The 15568-nt window shown below is 37.1% G+C and overlaps 1 protein-coding gene and 1 pseudogene across 1 annotated transcript in view; both read right to left on the minus strand.

The window, feature by feature from the left end:
• LOC126817147 (kelch-like ECH-associated protein 1) overlaps positions 1 to 12111 on the minus strand; it is a 109213-nt gene extending 97102 nt beyond the window's left edge. Inside the window, exon 1 of the mRNA XM_050543989.2 lies at positions 11824 to 12111. The gene's annotated coding sequence lies outside the window, so the exon portion shown is untranslated. The remainder of the gene's footprint in view (positions 1 to 11823) is intronic.
• Positions 12112 to 14069: 1958 nt separating this feature from the next.
• LOC126817874 (uncharacterized) lies at positions 14070 to 14923 on the minus strand (annotated as a pseudogene).
• Positions 14924 to 15568: the final 645 nt, after the last annotated feature.

Raw genomic sequence — 15568 nt, forward strand, 5'->3', positions numbered from 1 at the left:
CTCTCTTTCTATTTGAGCTAAAATGTTCAAACTTGGTGTAGGTGTTTATTAGGTCAATGCCTTGATGGAGTGTGAAGATGAGCATTTTCTGCTTAGGGTAAGTAGAGATAAGCAATTTGATTGGTTGATGTTTTAGGACACGATAACTTTAGTTCCAATTAAGTGAGAGTGATGAAACTTGGTGTATAGTTTCACTACATTAATACCTTGACTAACTTTGATATTGAGCATTTTTTGCTCAGGGTAAGCAGAGCGATAAGCTACAGTATTTGATTGGCCAAGACTTTGGAACACAATAACTCTCCTTTTAATTGAGCTAGAATGTACAAACTTGGTGTAGGTGTTTATGAGGTCAAAGCCTTGATAGAGTCTGAAGATGAGCATTTTCTGCTTATGATAAAAAGAGATAAGCAATTTGATTGGTTGATGCTTTGGGACACGATAACTTTAGTTCTAATTAAGTGAAAGTGAGGACACTTCGTGTATAGCTTTATCAATACCTTGACTAAGTTCGATAATGAAATTTTTTGCTGAGGGTAAGCGGAGTAATAAGCAATTTGATTGGTCGAAACTTTGGAACACAATAACTCTCCTTCTAATTGAGGTAGAATATTTAAACTTGATGTAGATGTTCGTCTTGACTGAGTTCAATGATTAACATATCAAGCTAAAAAAGCTAAGCAGTGATAAGCAATTTCCTTGGTCGATGCTTTGGGACAAGATAGAGAGTGATGAAACTTAGTGTGTAGTTGATGTCCGATTAATTAATATGTGTCATCTATCTATTTGGGGATTTCGGCGGGGGACATCAGTCTCACTGTTGGCTTGTTAAATAGTTTTTAAAATCGAATAAAAATTGTGACGTCTAGAGAATCTACAAGCTAAACAACATGAATTTTCGTACAATCACGGGCCATAATTCAGGAAGTTAAAGTCTGATATGCGCGTATATCGAAAGTAACCAAGATCTTTGGGTTATAAATATGTATTTCAAGATTTATCAAAATCAGACGAAAATTGTGACCTCTAGTGAGTCCACAAGCTAAAAATGTGATTTTTCATAAATTAGGGGCTATAATCCACGAAGTTATGTTCCGATACATGCCAATATCGAAAGGAACCAAGATATCTCGAACCTATAATTCAAGTTTTGTCAAAATTGGATAAAGATAGGTTGCCAGGCAATGAAACATATGCCCACAGCAGTCAACAACAGCAGTCTGCACCATTAACTTTCAAACTCACTTGCCCTGCGGGCAAGTACAATGACATTTACTTGCCCCAAAATTTTTTTACTGTACCGACAGCAGTCAGATGGAAATGGTCAATTGAAATAAAAAAAGAACTAAACACATTTTTTATTAGATCATATATTTTGTTATTCATTACGATAAAATGTTCAGCCTTTACAATTCATTTTTTTTTAAAGGCAAGAGAGCTTTTGATGCATCTGATGAATTTTTATCTTTTCGTTCGCAAATATATGTGACATGAACGAGTGCCTTGGATAACTCATGTGACTGTATAGTGTCAATCCTAAAGTTTCCAGTGATCCCATCCACAAATCGGTTATTTGTATTAGTTTTGATGCAGTAGGAACAGGTCATAGAGACAGAATCATTCTCCCTCTGGTTCACATTTAACCAGGGCCTCCCAGTTAGCCAATGTTGTTTAAATTCACGTTTACGCGACACTGTTTCATACCTGCGCTTTGATTCTGCTACTACTTGAGCAACATCGTCACCGGATCCGCGTTTCCTATTATTCAATGTCTTGCCGGGCTGTGCCCCTTCAACCCATCTTAACATCTCCAGACGACAAAGAGTGAAAGACAAAAAAGAACAGAAAAACGAAAGTCAAGGAAAACCGTCAACAAAGGTCACATTTCCAAGGTCATAAATGTCAAAGCAGTAGACAAGTATTAAATGGAATTGTCTCCCTTGGAGTAGAAACTGGGCTCCACCGCGTTTCCTTGATCTTTTACCGATATTTTTAATCTTTTTAGCGAAATTTTCGCGTGTCATCTTCGTCAATGTACATTTGTATCTAATTCTATTGAAAAACAGTACTGTACCGGCGGGCAAGTCCCAATGAAAGTCCCAAGTAAATTTTACTTGTCCCGGACAATCGGACAAGCGCCAATGTCACAGACTGCGAAATTTTTGCGTGTCATCTTCGTCAATGTACATTTGTATCTAATTCTATTGAAAAACAGTACTGTACCGGCGGACAAGTCCCAATGAAAGTCCGAAGTAAATTTTACTTCTCCCGGACAATCGGACAAGCGCCAATGTCACAGACTGCAAGAGTTATCATATATATATCTTTACTTTTTTCGGTAATGAAACATTTATAATACACTAAAATCTGATTAAGAGTAAGAACTCGTTAAGTACTAATCAGAAAATCATTAGAATTTGTTTGGTTTTTAAATAGTTCTGCCCCATGCTAACGTTTAGTATAGGAAACATTTAATATCATGGATTTAGCTGTTTAATATCATTGAAAATCGATATACTTGTTCATATTAAGACCTTAAACTCTGTGTATCAATCTGAAGTCAATCAGATGATAACTTGAGCCTCTAGAGCGTCACAAGATTTTTCAAAGTGATCAAGGGCCATAACTTTGGCAGTAATTATCGGAAATCATTGAAAATCATTAGGATTCTTCATTTCATGACCTCAAATACTGCGTATAAATTTTAAGTCAATCGGATATTATCATTAGCCTCTAGAGCGTCCACAAGATTTTTTCAAAGTGATCAAGGGCCATAACTCTGGCAGTAATTATTGGAAATCGGTGAAAATTAATAGGCTTCTTCGTCTCATGACCTTAAACACCGTGAATAAATCTTAAGCCAATCTGATGTTAACTTTGGCCTCTAGAGCGTCCACAAGATTTTTTGAAGTGATCTAGGGCAATAACTCTGGCAGTAATCATCAGAAATCGCTGAAAATCAATAGGATTCTTTGTCTCATGACCTTAAACACTGTGTATAAATTTAAAGTCAATCGGATATTAACTTTTAGTCTCTAGAGCGTCCACAAGATTTTTTGAAGTGATCAAGGGCCATAACTCTGGTAGTAATTATCGGGAATTGATAAAATCAATAGGCTTGTTCATCTCATGACCTTAAAAACTGTATATAAATTTAAAGTCAATCGGATATTAACTTTAGCCTCTAGAGCTTGTGGACGCCGGACAGACGACAATATATGACCACATTTTAATGTGGGCGTATAAAAATTGTGACCTGTAGAGTGTCCACAAACAAATTGTGGACGTCTGGACAGACGGGGGCGACGGCATAATACGTCCACATGAAAATGTTCTTCCTTCATATGTAAATAATCTTAGTTAAATCAAATATCATAATTTGTAATCAACAACAACAAATTGGCTAAGATTTTTAGCAATTGGATATGTTTGAACTTGGCCACAACTGGCTCATTATATATTTTTTTGTAAATACGGTAGGCCTGCTGTATTTAATGCTTAATCTTTTAATAATATTGACTAAAGTGTCATGAGAATACTCAGGGGGTGTGTTCAACTTTTTTTATGCATGTTAATTTTACAGTTAAAAGGTGATAAACTATTATCATTGACATTTTATAAAATAACCTGACATAGTGATTATATTGCAATATATTTTCTGAAAATATCGCAATATCCGTTTCGAGGGATATAGCCCAGCTCTAATTTCTACCAATAGGCCACTTACTGACCAATTACCAATGTTGAAACCGATTATCGGAACATCGCTAATAAAGTGATTTATATTCAATTTCTTAATTGTTTACTGTAATTTCTAATTAATTATGTTTGGTAAACAGTGCAAACTGAATGACATTCGTTTATGCCTGTTCCGTCCATTCTACACATTCTTTAAATTATTATTTTGTCGTTTGTGAATCGGACATTACTAATTACTTCTGCATTGTCTTGTAGGATATGTTTTTCTTTGTTCATTACAAATTGTTCGAAACCATAGAATGCACAACATGTGTACTGATTTTAAAATGTTCATTATGTCTTAAATATTGGATATTATGATCCCATATTTTCATGGCAAGATAACAACATCAATATTGAGCTGTGATCTTTTAGAGGCATTTAGTAACTGGACAGAGCAATAAACTACATATATAACACATACTAATGGAAGAACAATTACTGATTTATTTAGGCAACGTTTCGAAGAGTATTCTCTGGACGTTTTCAAGCAAGTACTATAACCTGTGCATAAATGTGTGTGTGTCAATCAGGTGGAAGAGTGTAGGACTATTATTAATATTTTTACTTAGGAACATTTGGGTTGTGCTTTTTAATACTCATATTTTATAATTCAATTCTATTAATTATGGTCTAACTAGTATTTAATCCTCATGTCGTTTATCTGGAGTTACTTCTCTGATGTTACGTATGATTTCCCTTTTGTTCACCAAACTCATGTAAGATCCTTGATATGTATTCTAAATTACATCTAAATCAGTCAGAAATTGTGGCCTCTAGAGGGGCCACAACCTTGTTATACATGTATGATTTACATGTTTTATGGTCCGATACGTGCCAAAAATCAAATCCCATCGAGTTCTTTGGGATGCAAACATATTTTAGTGCTGGATATTGCCACTGTTATCACAATACACGAACGATATGTATTGCAATTCAGGTGTTACGATACAATTCGTACCACGATTCATAACCATATCAATATTTACCAAGAAAACAACTGGATAAATTAATAATTGATATTTTTAGTCCTGCCGATGTCAAAGAAATAAAACTGTTTTATATCAGCATATTGATGTGGATTAAAATAAGGACCAAAACAAATTAAGAGTGTTTGTGTACCTATGGATAATGTGTGACATGGATAATTAAGAGTGACAGGTTACTTACTGAAGCAACAAAAAAAACCCCAAAAGAATCGCAACACATCGATTCAGCATATCGCGATTCAATACACGAATCATGAGTCATGTATCGTGATACATCGATTCACCCATGAATCGTACCAGCACTAATATAATGATAAGTTTCATCAAAATCAGATAACAATTGTACCAAAAATGTGGACATAGGTCTGGTTTGTCAGATAGGGGCGACAACATAAATGTGGGCAAAATTTTTTTAAGTAAGCTGGATGCGGTTTTGACTTCTGAAATCTAGCACTAATGCTAGTGTTGTAAATGAGGGTTTTTATAAAGGTCACGTGATTAGTGTGACGTAACTGATGTTAAACGAGTCACTTATTATACAGCTACCAAACATACAACACGGTGCTACTACAGCCCGTCTATTTGGGAGTGTTGTGGTTCAACATAGTAAGTCAAGAAATATGACACTAGGATCCCACTGTCATCTGATGCGTTTCAATAGGATTGTCCCTATTGAGGAAACAATCTATTGTCTGTTCCAGGCGACACTACGACTCGAAAATTGCTTACTATTTCTTCAATTTTTAATTTAAATGGTTAAAACTTAACGATCTACCTGGAATTGTCACCCAATTACTTTCCTCGTTGAACCTTAACGCCTATAAGTTCGATAAAATCCTTTATTCTCGTGTAAATTTCTCAGAACATAAACATAACCTCTGCACCTGCGTAAGTTGGGTCACTTGTATATCATGTAGGGGTATAAGGTATTCCACAAATTGGGTGCATTCGGTTAATAATATTTGTGTGGGAGGATTCGCCCGTTTGTTTTGCGGCAGTGCGAGTGGTGTGTGTGTATGTGTTTGTGTGTTTAGGTTTATTTGGTTACCGATATTTTAATATTCCTTAGAGATATTCATAGTATTGCATGTCTCCTAAAATATTCCTCACAGAACACTTATTTTCAGCATTAGATGACATGGTAACCTTTCTGATAAAGTGTAAATTTGTACGATATCTTATAATTTTATGGACTTAAATATTTTTGATTAACGGTATCTATATTTTTATTTATATTCGCGTTCCACAGGCACACAAGATTTGTTTTGGATATTGTCGTAGAATAGATAGAAAAAACGAATCGTAGAAAATATAATTCCTTGAATAATGGATCATCCTTTAATTACATGCATTAGCAAGTGCATGATGATGTGTGTATATTAGAAGGTGCATACTGGGTAAGTGATTATTTTTATTTACAATTTCAAGATTACGCGATAAGTGAACCAATGTATCAATCGTTTATTTACTTAATTTGAGAAACCGAGTAAAATGAATTATAGATGTTATAAAACTTCCAAAAAAGAGATTGCCTACGCATTCAATATACCCTTAAATTCCGTGTACAGGGCTTTGAAAAATGACTCATCTACAACGCAGGATAAGAAAAAAAAAGCAAGGTTAACAAATGTTCAACAAAATTATATAATCTTGACCTGATGACAATAAGAGAGACCATCCATAAACTACACGATAATGGCCAGTATGTAAGTGCAGTTCATTTAAATATGTTTCATCATTGTTATTCGACTTTTACACATATCCATGTTCTGCATTACATACATGTAACCTTGATTTAATAATTAACTATATAACATTATACGACGTTACATGTATGCGTCAACATAGCACCAAGAAATACCCCACCAGTGAGTGGATTGAAATTTGTTTGCAGCTTTGATAACATGAGATATTGTACTTGCAGGCAGAATTATTAAGAATGGTGGCCTTACATCATCCTCCTCAACAATATAACATCGACGACATAGCCCATCAGCATAGACATTTAGTCTTGCGGTTGTTGTTAGTCTTGCGGTAAGGCACTGCGAGTTAAACCCAATAGAGATAATTCAAGGTAATACTTAACACTGAAATTTGGACGGCAGTCAAGTTGACGGCATTGAAAGATAATAAATATTTTCTTATCTGTGATGTTAAAAAGGGATAAAACATTCATTTATGAAAGTTTTTACTACACCTTATAACATTTTAAAGGAGCTAAATCGCTAACATTTGGGACCTAGAAATTGACACAATTGGGTCGCAACTCATATAATACTGTAATGTGAATGTATATAAACTGATATACATTCAATGGTTTCCGTTTTTACTCTAATTTCAAATCAGTTAGCGCCTGGTTATTCAAGTCTACATATGCCGTTTGGTTTGGTACGATATGTCTAGCCTCGTTCCTCAAGTCTCTTGCTAGAACTGAGGCGGAAACGCATTATGGTACAAGATTCATGTACCAATGGTAAAAATGTTTATTTTGTCTTAAATATTGGCTATCAGAAGCCACATCTTTTTCCGGTAAGATCACAGCATCAATGTTGATTTAAATTGACAAATAATTTGTGTTTTCAATGTTGAAGATTTTGGATGATATTGAGTTAGAGACTTAGCTACTTTAAAGTGTCTCCACATTAAATCAAAAATACTTTCATTTAAGCACAAGAAAAGCGGGAAGATTGAATGAGGAAGTACCACCAGTCGTGATTTCGTTCGGGAGTGACAGCAAGTATAATTGTGAGGATTTGGGCAACAATGTCAGTGGAGAGAGTGATAGTGAAAATGTTCCTGATGTCGGTGGTGTTGCGAATGAAGATTCGAGTGATGATGATATAAACGTGTGTAGTGTATCGTGTATGATTGTGAGAACCCACCGGGAAGTGAATCGGGTGGTGGACTGGGTGGGCTGTGATTTGTGTGAAAGGTGGATGCATGTGAAAGTACTGGGAAAGAGTTTGATGTAAGCGCAAGTGTGGTGAAGTGTGTAGATTGTGTGCGTAAATTGTATGATAGATAGCGTGAATGTAGGCCAGACAACTTCTGTAATATACTATTCAAAAAAAGTAGGGGATATTTGATTTTTAAGTGTTATTAAAGTCACCTAATGAAACTGACGAAGAAACAAATGACAAAATGAAATGAAGTTCACATTCATCGATTTATTCCAAATGATCGTTAGACTAAGTAAGGCACAGACTGACCATTATAAGGGTAAAATGATACCCGGGGTCAAACAGCAAAGTCACCACAGCATCACAACCAAGTCAGTAACGGGTAAATCCTCCTCTGTTTGCCAAACAAGCATTGATCCGACGTGGCATACTCCTAATGAGACGTCTAAGGTCATTTTGGTCCAGATTGTCCCATTCCTGTTGCAACGCAGCAGCAAGTTCTTGGACATTGGCAGGACGTTGTTGACGTTGACGTAACCTCTGTCCAAGCATGTCCCAGACATGCTCAATGGGGGAGAGGTCGGGACTCAGTGCTGGCCAAGGTAATGTGGTAATGTTCTGTTGTTGGAGGTAACCTGTAACGATCCTGGCCCTGTGACATCTTGCGTTGTCATCCTGGAAGATGAAACGGCGGCCATGACGTCGTGCGAACGGCACAACATGGACTGCCAAGATGTTGTCCCGGTAGTACTGGCCTGTAACACGCCCTGCAACAACATGTAAAGCCGTTCTTCCAGCAACAGTGATGCCTCCCCACACCATAACAGAACCACCCCCAAATCGATCATGTCTGATGACGTTAACGTCTTGGAAGCGCTCGTTTCGACGACGCCACACCCTCCTACGTCTGTCCAAAAAATCAACAGTGAACCTTGACTCATCTGAAAACATCACATTGCTCCAGCGTCGATTATCCCAGTGTTGACGATCCCTACACCAACGACGTCTTGCCTGAATGTGATGATCTCTCAAACAAGGGATCACGCGAGGACGTCGGGCGCGAAGGTGACCTCTATGCAGTCGATTCCGAATCGTCTGGCCACTCACTCTCACACCAGTGTCTGTTTGAAGACGAGCGCTGATCTGATTTGCTGTGATGACACGATTTCTCAAGGCCAAGGTACGGATAAATCGATCCTGGGCTTGAGTTGTCGCCCTTGGTCGACCTGAGCGTGGTCTGTCCTGTACAGATTGTGTATCACGGTATCTGGACTATAGCCTGCTTATGACAGACTGAGAAACATTCATCGTCTGCGCCACAACCGCCTGTGTTGTGCCGATCTGTAGCATGCCAAGGGCACGTAACCTTTCATTTTGGGTAAGCCGACGCATATCAAAATTTGTTTTCTGGTCACTAAAACAATTAAACTGATGTTTCCACCCTGGAATTCAATGCCACAATGACTGTAACATTCAAAGTCAGAGTCGTGCAAATCTTGGGTTGGACCCCCATGATGATCCCAAGCATCACCTGCATTCCATGCGGTAGCTATTGGTGCGTTTGGGCGTCACATGTAACTGGAAATGTTTCTTCTGTTAGGTTCTATAGTGACTTTTTTCGTAGTCATTTGCATATTTTAGTATTATGCCCCCAAAATCAAATATCCCCTACTTTTTTTGAATAGTATATATATTGTATATAGTCAGGGCATTTTCTGTGAATTTCTGTAAATAAATGATTTGTATAAAACACTTTATTTTCCGTTTTCTTGTTTAAACAGTAGACTTGCAGAAATTGAATTAAGTTCAAGATGAATCAATATGAATAAATTAAATGTAAAAAAGAACCACCCGTGGTCTGAACACAAAAACACAATTACGTGCCTTTGATCTATCAGGAGTTGACCTTGTGTGGCTACTACCCCGTTCCGTTTTCTGTCATACTATCACTTGCTTAGCGGCATTTCACAAAATAAAAAAGCCAACAGTGAGGCTGATGTCCCCTGCCGAAATCCCCAAATAAATAGATGACACATATTAATTAATCGAACATCAACTATACACTAAGTTTCATCACTTTCTATCAGATAAAATCAAAGTTATCTTGTCCCAAAGCATCGACCAAGGAAATTGCTCATCTCTGCTTAGCTTTAGCTCAATATGTTAATCATTGAATCAGTCAAGACGAACATCACCATCAAGTTTAAACATACTACCTCAATAAGAAGCAGAGTTGTTACGTTCCAAAGTCTTGACCAATGAAAATGCTTATTGCTCCTTAGCCTAAGCAGAAAATTCTCATCATCGAACTTAGTCATGGTATTGATGTAATGAAACTATACACCAAGTTTCATCACTCTCACTTAATTAGAACTAAAGTTATCGTGTCCCAAAGCATCAACCAATCAAATTGCTTATCTCTGCTTACCCTAAGCAGAAAATGCTCATCTTCGCACTCTATCAAGGCATTGACCTCATAAACACCTACACCAAGTTTGTACATTCTAGCTCAATTAAAAGGAGAGTTATTGTGTTCCAAAGTCTTGGCCAATCAAATTGCTTATCGCTCTGCTTACCCTGAGCAGAAAATGCTCATTATCGAACTTAGTCAAGGTATTGATGTAATGAAACTATACACCAAGTTTCATCCCTCTCACTTAATTAGAACTAAAGTTATCGTGTCCCAAAGCATCAACCAATCAAATTGCTTATCTCTGCTTACACTAAGCAGAAAATGCTCATCTTCGAACTCCATCAAGGCATTGACCTAATAAACACCTACACCAAGTTTGAACATTCTAGGTCAATTAGAAGAAGAGTTATTGTGTCCCAAAAAGTGTGATGGGCGGACAGACAGACGAACCCATTTTAATAGTCTCCTGCTCATCTTCGAACTCCATCAAGGCATTGACCTAATAAACACCTACACCAAGTTTGAACATTCTAGGTCAATTAGAAGAAGAGTTATTGTGTCCCAAAAAGTGTGATGGGCGGACAGACAGACAGACGAACCCATTTTAATAGTCTCCTGCTTTCTTCGAAAGGTGGGGGACAAAAAAAAAACTAAATCAAACAGGAAATAGAGTAGGCTATCTATAAAAATATCTTAGGAGCGCCATTTTTCAATTGGAATATTAAAACTTTTAAAAAAGAAAAAGTGCCACAAGACCACAATTTGGCGCTCTGAAAATAGTATTAAAAGTCGTACACAGCCAAATAAAATCGACAGTTATGTATCTATTATTATCCTAAAGCCAGATAGACAATTGGTTTGAATTGTCATTTAGCCTACTTCCAAATTTCCATGACATGTCACTACAATATTGGGTCAAACTTTGTATGTAGTTTATATCAATTTCAAAAAGCACCCGGACTTGGGCCGGCAATTTAATATCTAAGGCAGTGGAGTAAAAAACTGGTCTGAAACCAAATAGCAAATTTATATTACCTCTCGTAAATAGCTCATTATTTAAAGCAACTTATATTCTACTGGGCCGAAACAACTATTTAAACATGCAAGTAGGACGAAATGACCCCTTGGAAGTCAAATCCACACCCCTGTTCGATTTGGTTTATTCCAAATAACTAGGACAAGCATGGCTGTCTTCAATACCGCGAAGTAAATAAACAATGATTTTTCAAGACAGAGGGGTTATAAATATATAGATTATAGCTTGATCTGAAATTAATTAATGTGCGGTATAAAGGATGACAATTTCAAGTTCTAACCAGACAGTAGTACCGTACATGATACATTCGGATAGGTTTCGATACGATCAACACGATTGCTACGACTGACCTCAAATGATAAGATCTGATCTGATAGGATCACCATGATCAAATTTAAAACCATGATTTCAATCGTGATACTGGGAACCTAGCATTAACTAATAAGCCATTAGTCATTCATGAATATATCATAAAACAATACACAAGTCGAGGTTAAGGACGAAATTCCCCCTACATCCGACCTGGTAGAAACGAAAAATCGCTGGCGTCAGTTCATCAATTGTGACCTCTAGAGGGTCCACAACCTTCGCATTACATACTTTTACACAACCTGCGAACAATGAGCGGCCATTTTTGTCAGGCAGTTTCGATTCGATTTAGGCCTACCCGAAATTCGAATTCAACCTTCATTAAAGTTCATCATGGTTTAGTTAGCCTACCGTACCGGTAATTTTAGTTTTACTCACCTTCTATCTGGCTGTTCAAGCCAGAATATAGACTCTATTATCATCAGCTTTTAAAAAATAAAACTATCTAAATCAATTCATCCGACATAACAAATAAATAGCCTAATCTCTCTTGGTTGACATTGCTAAAATGTTTGGATAAGACTTAAGGTTCAGACGGAAAATTAATGACCGTATTTTTTTCTGAACTTCCTTCCGGCACGGCATTTAGAGCTCACCACCATTTCCAGATGACTCTCTATCTGCCGAGATCAAGTCAGCCGTCACTTTCTCATCCTTCACTAAGAATACTCACTCGGCAAACCTCGGCAGATTCCGGTACGCAAACCTCGACAGATTCTACGCATCTAATCTCGGCTGTATGACGAATTCCGCCATATTGGAACTATTTTAAAGGTCCCGGATGAAAAATGGCTGCGCCCATGGAGATTTCTGTGGAGAGTGTATTATATCAACAAACGTCAAGTTTGGCATTGGGTTTGGGGAATTACCAGGGAATTATATCAAACCAGCAGCCTTGAGACAATATCTCTGCTCGTTTAGTAAAATACACTCGACAAAAGACGCCATATTGGGACTTTTTTGTAAAAGCGGCACGTTTTCCTGTTAAAGTAAACCGGTAGCCGCATCGCAAATGTATAGGCGTAGGTACATATCAATTACTATCACACAGCCGAGGTTAGATGTAGGGTACCGGAATCTGCCGAGGTTTGTTAGATGCGTAGAATCTGTCGAGGTTTGCCGAATGTAAGAATACTGGGAGATGCCAATGACGTCTATACTAACCACTCGGCAGATTCCGGTACTGGAATCTGTTGAGGTTTGCCGAGTGCTATACTAACTAGACCGCGCGCAGACGCTAAATTGGTGGAGAACGGCGTCTGGCATCCGGTGGTGGTTGTAACGTCAAAGCGTAGAACAGAATCAGCGAAAACCAATGTAAACAAAAGGCATGGGAATGGTGAACTTCAGGGCCTTGTCAACAAGCCCAGTTTATCATTTTTTTTAATTCATACCGTGGCTTTATATTTCTATAGTTTTACTATAGTAATAAAGAGTTGGACATTTTTTTTCATAGTAAAATATTGACTCAATTCAGCTCTGTAATACTAATATAATAGTTAGTAATTTCAGTAGCCTGTAGCCTAAAAAAAAATAAACCAGTAATTTACTTGACTTCACCAATAATAAAAGCAGCAGCGGGATGGCAAACATTTTAATCATTTTAAATCAAAACAAATTACAACAAAGTAATACAATGTCAAACAATTATTTGCAAAATAAAACTCCCTCACCAGGTTCGGAAGTAGCAGTTAAAAAACAAGCACCTACCCACAGTAATACTACCGGGAGGGTGGGAGGTAGGGATTTTTACATAGCACAAATTAAAAAACACAGGAGCATGGCGTTAGCATAATTAAAAAGGCGGAAGTTTAAAGCGAGGCAATGTCAAACGTTAAGGTCGTTGAACGGTTACGTCACCTAAAATATGATTTACAAATAAATCTGTAATTTACTTGACTTCACCAATAATAAAAGCAGCAGCGGGATGGCAAACATTTTAATCATTTTAAATCAAAACAAATTACAACAAAGTAATACAATGTCAAAAATTATTTACAAAATAAAACTCCCAAACCCCAAGACGTTGTATTAAAGGACAATATTGGTGTCAGTCATTATTACATATGTGATAGAACTGGGTTAAATACATTCCAAATATAATTTTAACACAGAGATCATTGCTACGGGAGACTTGTAACAAGCACGTGAAGAAACGGGAAGTGACGCCAAACATGACAAACACGAGTTGTCCTTCTATATAGCAGACTGAAGTAACGAGCGGTAACAGACAAACGATCGAATTTCATTTTACTTATAATTCCGTTGGAGTTGAAAAGTTATTATATGGGACGGTAAGAGGGTATCGCACAATTCAAAAATAGAATTGGCTGTCACTAGATAAGGGACACGAGAAAAAGTAGAAAAATCCCGTGCATTCCCCCGTTTTTATTCATTCTGTTCTTAGTAAAAACATGGTAATGCACGGACTTTTTCTAATTTGTTCGTTATCTTTTATCTACTGACAGCCAATTCTTTTTTTTTGAATTGTCAGATATCCTCTCATCGTCTCACATAACAACTTTTCATCTTCAGCGGAATTATCAGTGAAATGAAATTCGATCGTTTGTCTGTTACCGCTCGTTACTTCAGTCAGCTATATAGAAGGACAACTCATGTTTGACGTCACTTCCCGTTTCTTCACGTGCTTGTTACACATCTCACGTAGCAATGATCTCTGTGTTAAAATTATATTTGGGATGTATTTAACGAGCTCTATCACATATTTTATAATGACTGCCACCAATATTGTCCTTTAAGATTAAGAAGAAGGGAAATGGGATGTGAAGGTATGAAGCGCGCGGAGAAGCGAGGAATAATTTGTATCAACGTTGATAACAATTACTTGACCAAAAACTAGCCCAAGTGGCAGCACCCCTTCGGAAGGAATGTCCACCATAGGAAGATGGCGGTAAACCCAATGCGTGAAGTGTAGTACGAAGTGCCTTCAGGAAAGAGCGATAGGCAAGACATCTGCCATCACCTGAAGCGCAGAACAGGGATCGAGGGGATGGTTGCGAAGTTATGGTAAACAAATGATGACTGACTTGGCTCGAAATTGCAAGGTTTTTGTGATTTTAAGGCGCACAATGAATCCCCATGATAACAATGTTACATCCTTGCGTTGGATGTGAAAAATTGGGTCAAAGCGTGTTTTGACCAAGAAATTGTTAGGCCGCAAGAATCCAAAAAATCCTAAAAGACAAGCAGCCCAGAAAATACTGTTATTAAACGATTTTCCCAAAACACGATGAATACGTAGCAATAAATCGGGTGTAATCGGGGCTTTGCAACTTTGAGCTGTACCCAGTGCTCTTTTGACACCTGTTAGAAGGTGTTTTATGGACCAACTAGTTAAAGGGTCGGCGAGATTATTGGACTTATGCAGTATCGAAATAATATTTATATAAGAAATTATAGTACTAAACTTAAATTGTTTAACATCAACTAAATACGTGATAAACAATTCAATAGTATGTTGATTTCATTCTTGGACAAAATTCTATATAACACTTGAGATGGGTATTATACAGTAGAATCTGTATGAGCAGCCACTCCTATTCAGCGACATCTCCTTGTAAGCGGTCACGATAAATTCCCCCAATAAATTCAACAAAACATCGCCCATTCAACGGCCATTGTTGAATGATACCATCTTGTCGTTCTTTGTAACACCCCCGCTAATCCCGTGAGTAGTAGTTAATTAACTGGACCCCCACTGATCAGGTAAAAAGAAATGTAAACATAACAATCAACCCGGGATTATCTGTTAATTAATCTTTTGTTTTATTAAACGACTAACCTGATCATTGTTTTCACGAACGACACATTATTTGATACTGATTGAATAAAATAAAAGTACCGAGTTTTGTCACGATCATCTAGTATCTCTCTTAGCGCCTCCGATAATATTACATACAGAGTTACACCCCCTGTAAATAGGTGATAAAATTAGCGATGTTTTTTGTTCATGTGCTTTTTTCATAAAATAAAATGAATTCATCGATTTTCTTCACAAAAATGGATAAATATTATCGAATGCATCACAATGGTAGACAGTAGTATCGAAGGTTGGTACAAAATGACAAGTTTACAGAAGTTATGTCCGAGATTTGAGTAAAGA

Source organism: Patella vulgata, chromosome 4, assembly GCF_932274485.2.
Source record: "Patella vulgata chromosome 4, xgPatVulg1.2, whole genome shotgun sequence".
In the NCBI taxonomy this organism is placed as follows: Eukaryota; Metazoa; Mollusca; class Gastropoda; family Patellidae; genus Patella; species Patella vulgata.